The following is an 8,077-nucleotide window of genomic DNA, read 5'->3' on the forward strand; positions in this document are numbered from 1 at the left end:
AACATGATCACTTTTATCAGAAAGCTGTTTGATGGCTGTTAAAAGCCAGTGGCAAGCTAAGGGCTGCAGTAGCAGCTGTGAGCTTGTTTTAACCACTTGTCTACCATACTGTTTATAAACATACCTCAGTAGGTGAGTAGTTAAAGCGGAGGTCCACCCTAAAGTGGACCTTCCGCTCATCGGAACCCTCCCCCCCCCTCCGGTGCCACAATCGGCACCTTTCAGGGGGGAGGGGGGTGCAGTTACCTGGATAATCCAGGTAACTGCACCCACTTCCGGGACAGCTCTCTGCGGAAAGGGGCGTAACTTACGCCCCTTTCCGCAAGTGCCCGCCCCTTCCCGCAAGTGCCCCGCTGCCTGCTGGGAAACACACAGCTCCCAGAGGCAGCGGGGAGCGTCCTTATTGCGCAGCGCAATTCGCGCATGCACAGTAGGGAACCGGGAAATGAAGCCGAAAGGCTCCATTTTCTGATTCCCATACCCAAGATGGCGGCGGCAGGACCCGACAGACGACCTAGCGATCGGCTTCGGGTGCCGACATCGCGGGCGCGCTGGACAGGTAAGTGTCACTATTTTAAAAGTCAGCAGCTGCAGTATTTGTAGCTGCTGGCTTTAAAAAAAAAAAAAAAAAAAAAACGCGGAGTCCCGGTGGACTCCCGCTTTAACACCAATTTCATACCTGTCTTTTCTGTCACCCAACACACCTAATGTTTACATTCTTACATTCTAACTTATTTCTAAGGCCCGGCGTTCTGCCAAAATAGCCAACCTGTCAAAACACTAACCACATCACTTGCAATCGCAGACTGACAAGCAGCAAATAGGGACGCTCAAAATTGTACAGGCACTGCGATGGACAGCTTTGTGCATGGGATTTCTGTGCCCACTGACTTTGATTGACAGCAGCGGGAGCCAATGGCACCCACTGCTGTCTCAGCCAATGAGCAGGGAGAGTCCTTTTGAGCAACACTGCTGAATCGAGATGGGGATCAGGAAAGTATTAGGGGGGGTGCTGCACACAGAAAGATTTGTACCTGAATGCATAGCATGCATTCAGATACAAAACCTTCTGCCTTTAGAACCACTTTAAACCTGGGTTCACACTGGTGCGCATGAGACACTGCATGTGATTCACACCACATTCCTGTGCACATCACATGCAATGTCAGTGCGTTGCAATTTGAGCCATACATTTCGAATGGCTCAAATCACATTGCATCCACACCAAAATGATGCAGGATCTTTTTTGCCCGCACCAGAATGGCATTGCATGGGTGTTCACACCATGCGATACGATTCTGGCAATTGTACTGCATTTTGCAATCTGTTTTGGGGTTTCATTAATCTAACATTCAAAACCAACATTTACCTCCAGCAAGGCTTTTTAAAACACCAAGACATTTTAAAAAAAAAAAATATCAAAAAATATGGAGATTTGGCCTAGAGGCGATTCAGTTCGCATTGTGCGCTATATAAGTATTTCATTCATTCACACCATATTGCTTTGTCACAGTAAGTGGGCTTAAGCATCGTATAGCAATATGGTGTGACCAAATCCCCATATTTGATAATGTTTTTTGAAAATGTCTAGGTGTTTGAAAAAGCCTTGCTGAGGTAAATGTTAGTTTGCATGTGTGTGCTGTAATATTTTTGTTCTGTTTGTATGGTCTTATGGCAGCGCCATCTTTATGCATTTTTTTACGGCATGCCCCCCAAATATCTTGTTAATCTAACATTGACACCTGCAGAAGATCACATAGAAAGGCAGCCAATCTTGTGCATTTCCTGCATCACTAAATCAGAACTAAACCCATTGATTTTACGGTTTCAAAAAACAGTTACAGGCCAGGAATGCAGCCATCACATTACCCTGTGCTCTCCTCCAAACTGTCAAGCCATCAAACGGTTGGTGTCCTAACTGTTACATGTGCAGCACCATGGCGGCTAGTTCTGCTTTAAATCTGAATAATTATATATCTATATACACTAGACCAGGGTGCCCTTTGGGTTTTCTGGTGGTGCTGCAAGCATTAGGCAGTTTGCCCTGGACCAGGGGACTCTGTGGTGATGAGACAGAGTGACGTGATCGTGGGGGACTATGTGGTGATGAGAGGACTCCGATGTGATCGTGGGGGACTATGTGGTGATGAGAGGACTCCGACGTGATCGTGGGGGACTATGTGGTGATGAGAGGACTCCGACGTGATCATGGGGGACTATGTGGTGATGAGAGGACTCCGATGTGATCATGGGGGGCTCTGTGGTGATGAGAGGACTCCGATGTGATCATGGGGGGCTCTGTGGTGATGGGAGACCTCTTTTGTATGGGAAGGACTCTTACATGATAGGAAAGCCTCTGATGTGAAGGACATTTGGCATATAAATATAAGTATAAGGTTGCCACCTCACCCCTTTAAAACCAAACACATTTTAATTACCCAGTTTCTGTGGCTGATCAAGGTGGTAATTAAACTACATTAAATTAGCCTCCGAACCTGTGTAATTCATATGTGTTCGGGTTTAGAGGGATGAGGTGGCAAGCCTAAGCGGGTACCTAGTTTTCACAGGCACCCAGCTACCATTTCCTCTCCTGATGCCATGTAGAAGATCACCTCTCCCCCCTTCCTCCATACAATCTTCTAGGACACATCACAGGTCCCAGATTTCCTGGCCATGAAGCCACAGCCAGGCGGCCACACTTGCAATGACGGTGCTGCAGAGAGGAGGGGGAGAGAAGCGGGGCTTCGGGTGACCACATCGCTGGGGCAGGGAGTGTGTGTTTATTAAAAGTCAGCAGCTACAGTTTTTGTAGATGCTGACTTTTAAATATGTGGAACTCCACTCTACATTATTTTTTAATTTATTTTACAATTTAGATCGGGGTGTCTGAGGATTGTACATCAGGTGAGGAGTTCTCTGTAGTAGACACAGTGTGATGGGTGGGATTGTATATAGAGGAGTGAGGTCCTCCTGAGATGATGACACATACACACCATGGTGGGTGAGCCTCCCTCCCTCAGGAGGTGATGAGCCGTGTGTGTATAGATATATATACATACACAGAGGACAGGTCCGGGCTGTGACAATAGGAAGCTTCCAGACGTCACAGGACAGGCCTCACCCGGGATGACACAGGGCCCGGGCCGCTCACAGACCGGGAGAAGTGTCGGTAGTCCGGGCACGGTACACACACATAGGGGGAGGGGAGCCGTCTCACACACTGTTGCTGTACACCGTCATACTGAGGGTGGTGACACCGGCAGAACACAGGCCACACACCGACACGGTCAGCGGGCGGCGGAGGAAGGAAGACTACAGGCACTCTCCATCCGGCGGAAATTACCTGAAAACGGAAGCCGCTATGTCCCCGCACTCGGTGCGCTCCCGCTCCGCCTAGCCTGACGATGTATGCTGGATTCCGGGGGCCTAGAGGACCTGCGCTGACATCACAGTCATGTGACCGGGGGTGACGCCGCGCCGTCACGTGACTACAGGGCTGGGAAGAGCGCAGGGGGAGGGCGGGAGGTTTGAACGAAGACAGGGGGCGGGGTCAGGAGAGGAAACAGGGAAGGCCAGCCACTCCTCGCCTCTCCATGTAAATGGACTGAAGAGTCCAATGGCTGCATGCTAATTCCAGATGTGGGGGGGATCAGGCTTTCCACAAGGGGGGGGTCAGTAATGGCAGCACACCTTAGGTATGCAAAACTACAGCCGGTCTGTGTACCATAATTTCCCAATCCAAGGAGAATGTCACTGAGCCCTGGTTCCCACTGTTTGCGGAGCAGCTTAGATCAGGGGTCCGGTGTGCCTCTCTTCTGTTTCAGGGGGAGGGGGGACAAAATCAGGTCTGATTTTTTTTTCTTTTTTTGCCTTAACTGACAAGCCCCCACACTTATACTGCAGAAGGTGGTTGGGGAATTAGCCATAGCTGTACGTCACAGCAGATGCACACGCCCCATGTGCCCGGAGCTGATGCGCATGCCCGGGGGGCGCGATGACCACCAGGCACCTGCGATCGCTCATGACAAACACACAAATCACAGTTCTCCCAGGGGAGAGGAGACATCGTGAATGAACAGCAATCCCCGGCACAGTTAGAACACACCCAGGGAACACCGCTAACCCCTTCCATGCCACGTATAAAGTAATCAGTGGCTAGTTTTAGCTCTTATCGCTGTATAAATGTCACCGGTCCCAAAATAGCGTCAAAAGTGGCCGATCTGTCCGGCACAGTCCTGCCATATATTTAAAAAAAAAAAAAATCAGATCGCCTCCATTACTAGTATTGAAAAAGAAAAAGAATAATAAAAATGACACATCCCTCACCTATTTTGTATACGCTATAATTTTTGCGCAAATCAATATACACTTACATATTTTTGGTAAAAAAAAAATGCAATAAAATACACATTGGCCTAAACTAAGCAAAACATTTTTTTTGGTATATTTATTATAGCAAAAACTACAAAATGATGATTTTATTTTTTTTGTAAAATTGTCACTTTTTTTGTTTATAGCGCAAAAAATAAAAACCGCAAACATGATCAAATATTACCAAAAGAAAGCTCTATTTGTGGGGAAAAAAAAAAAACAAAAGGACATAAATGTTTGGGTATAGTGTTGCACGACCGCGCAATTGTCAATTAAAATCGAAAGTGCCATATCGCTAAAAATGGCCTGTTCAGGAAGGGAGCAAATCCTTCCGGGGCTGAAGTGGTTCATTCGGACCTGAAACCAAGCCAAAGACACACAGGACGCCTGTGCAATCCACCCCCGAGAGGTCACTCTCCCGTCATGCACATTGAATGCAGGGACCTGCATTCCATTCACATAAATATGAACCCAGCCTTACTGCGGCTTTGAAATCGTGCAACTTCATCTGAAATTGCGCAATTTAAAAGGCACATGTCAGTGTGACTTGGAAGACATTGGTGCAGCTTCATGCACAGATGTCCAGTCAGTATTGCATAAATTTGAACAGTGCGACTGCGGGCAAAAGAATGCAATTTGACCCGTCAAATCACAAGTCACTCCAATGTGAACGAGGGCTTTGATCAGCGTTTCTCAACTCCAGTCCTCAAGGCACCCCAACAGGTCATGTTTTCAGGATTTCCCTCAGATGAAATGGCTGTGGTAATTACTAAGGCAGTGAAACTGATCAAATCACCTGTGCAAAATCATGGAAGGCCTGAAAACATGACCTGTCTGGGTGCCTTGAGGACTGGAGTTGAGAAACACTGGCTTAGATCACCTTCATGTGTGCAGCTATACTTTTTATTGTTTTTCAGTAGGTGGAGAGGAGGTGATATGTTGCCTTGTCACAGCCAGCTTTAACCCTCAGAATGCTATACCACACGGCAATTGCATATGTTTACCTGAATGAGTCACGTTTGGTGGCAGTACCACCTGCTAAATGTGCCAACACTGTTTACATTTCGCCACAAAGCATCACAGTACAGGTACAGCCCCGAGTGTCCACTATGCTTATGTTAGGGGGCTTGCATTGCATAGGGTCAACCACCCTGCTTTGACAAAACTGACCATGGGTAATGACCCCTGTCAGTGGTAGATTATCTCCACCCTTTGGCCCTTCACACTAGGCAGATTTCAGGCGCTACATCACTAAAAATAGCGCCTGTGTAGGGCCTGAAAAAACAGCCCCTTTCACTCCAGTGTGAAAGCAGGAATGCTTTTACACTGGAGCGGTGCGCTAGCAGGACGGTGAAAAAAAAGTCCTGCTAGCCACATCTTTGGAGCGGTGAAAGGAGCGGTGTATTCACAACTCCTACCCATTGAAATCAATGGGGCAGCGCAGCTATACCGCCGGCAAAACCACCCCATTAGCAGCCGCAGACCGCCGCTAAAAATAGCGGCGCTTTACCGCAGACACCCGCACCGCCCCAGTGTGAAAGACTAAAGCTGTCCAGCAGAGATGGCAGTTAAAGGAAGTTGAAAAATAACTTAGTGGCAGGAACACCAGGTATTGAACTAGGTTGCATGGGGGAAAAAAAAAAAAAACAAGGGGGAAAAAAAACCCAAAAAACAGACTGCATTATTAATACCAAAGACAAACATACAGTGCCTTGCAAAAGTATTCACCCCACGTGCTTTATTGCCTCACTACCTGGAATTAACATGGATTGTTTGAGGATTTGCATCATTTAATTTACAGAACATGCTCACAACTTTGAAGATGTGTTTTTTTTTTTTTTTTTATTGTGAAGCAAACAAATGACAAAATAACAGAAAAAGTCAATATGCATAACTATTCACCCCCTAACGTCAATACTTTGTAGAGCCACCTTTTGCAGCTATCACAGCTCCAAGTTGCTTTGGATAAATCTCTATGAGCTTGTCACAACTTACCACTGCGATTTTTGGCCATTCCTCCTTGAAAACTGCTCCAGCTCCTTCAAGTTGGATGGTTTGCGCTTATGAACAGCAATCCAAGTCTGACCACAGATTTTCTATTGGATTGAGGTCTGGGCTTTGACTAGGCCATTCCAACACATTTACACATTTCCCCTTAAACCAGTGGTCATCAACCCTGTCCTCAGGGCCCACTAACAGGCCAGGTTTGCAAGATAACTGAAATACATCACATGTGATATTTGCTGCTCAGTGATTGCAGTATTTTAGTCTGCATATCCCCAAGGTAATACTTAAAACCTGACCTGTTACCGGTAGTGGGCCCAGACGACAGGGTTGAGGACCACTGCCTTAAACCACTGTCCAGGTGTTGCTTTAGCAATGTGTTTGGGGTCATTGTCCTGCTGGAAGGTGAACCTCTGTCCCAGCCTCAAATCACACACAGAGTGGTATGGGTTTTGCTCAAGAATATCCCTGTAGGGGGGGGGCGTGTCCGGCAGCCGACCTGGAAGGACGCACGTTGTGAGTGCTCTCCTTCAGCCCGCAGCTACAAGGCACTTAATCGGGGACTAACCTGCGCCTTATGGGGAGATCACGGGCCACTCGTTCCTCCTCACTCCGGGGAACGCCCCAGCCTCCGCCGGGACCCGCCACGGCCTTTAAAAACTACTTTCAGCCGCCCGAGGCCTTGCCGGGCAGCGGAAGCAAGATGGCGCCGGACGGCGCGGAGCCTCTCGGACGGACTCCTCCGGCCCCCTCTGACCTCCGGACGGATGCCGCACATCAGCCCCCGCTCCCCCTGGAGCCCGCGGGGGAGCGGGAAGCCTTCTGTCACCCCTCGGACCCTGCTCTGGACTGCTGGGAGGCCCCGGATGGGCCGGCCAGGGATCCACTCCTGCTAGGCCGCAGCGACAAGATGGCGCGGATCGGGCGCCCGACGTCCTCCCAGGTATGCCAGCCTTCTCCCCTGCCTGCAACCGCACAGCCCCTGTCCCGGCCTGCCTCCTCCCGGGACGCTTTGCAGGGTAGGCAATGCACAGGAGAGGCCACCCAGGGTTCCCCATCTTCCGCTCCCCCCTCTGTGCTCTGGGGGGGGAAAAGGCCGCGGATCCACCACCCCCCCTGCTGTATACCCAGTGCTCAGAGGCCTTCCCCCGCCTTCTCCGCTCAGCTCCTCTCCCGAGCACGGCCCTCAGCTCATCCCTGTCCCCCACATCCCCGGGCATCTTGGAGGACTCTCGGGAGTGCTCGGACTGTCCCCCTAGTGGGGATGCTGGAACGCCCCTGGCGACTGTGGGGGGGGCCCCAGTGACAGGGCCGCGGCCTGCCTCTCCTAAGGCGCAGAGGCCCCCTCGTTCTCGGGACTCTAGTGAAGTCAGGGCCCGTTCAGATGTCACCCCCTCCTATGCCCAGGTGGCCCGGGCCCCTGGCCGCCTCCGAGGAACTGCCCAACTGGACCCCTCACCCTGCCCCCCCCATGCTACCTCCTGGGCTGACCCCGGGGGACCTCTGCCATCGTGGCCCCCCTCTCCCACCCGGGAACTGCAGCGGGGCGACCCGACTCTCCATTTTCCGCCCTCCTTGTCTTCATCTCAATGCCATGAGGCCGTCCGTCCTGACTGGCAGATATACCTGCAATCTATGCCGACGAAAGAGGACTTTAAACAGCTTATTACGGAGGTTCAGGCCACTTGCCGCGCTGAGATCC

General features: G+C 50.2%; 1 protein-coding gene across 1 annotated transcript in view; it reads right to left on the reverse strand.

The window, feature by feature from the left end:
• Window positions 1–3,507, reverse strand: part of RAB5B (RAB5B, member RAS oncogene family) — a 119,898-nt gene extending 116,391 nt beyond the window's left edge. Inside the window, exon 1 of the mRNA XM_077483422.1 lies at window positions 3,344–3,507. The gene's annotated coding sequence lies outside the window, so the exon portion shown is untranslated. The remainder of the gene's footprint in view (window positions 1–3,343) is intronic.
• Between the last annotated feature and the right edge of the window lie 4,570 nt (window positions 3,508–8,077).

This window comes from Lithobates pipiens, unplaced genomic scaffold (genome assembly GCF_037356315.1).
Source record: "Lithobates pipiens isolate NorthernLeopardFrog02 unplaced genomic scaffold, aLitPip1_a1.2 Scaffold_16, whole genome shotgun sequence".
NCBI classification, from domain to species: Eukaryota; Metazoa; Chordata; class Amphibia; order Anura; family Ranidae; genus Lithobates; species Lithobates pipiens.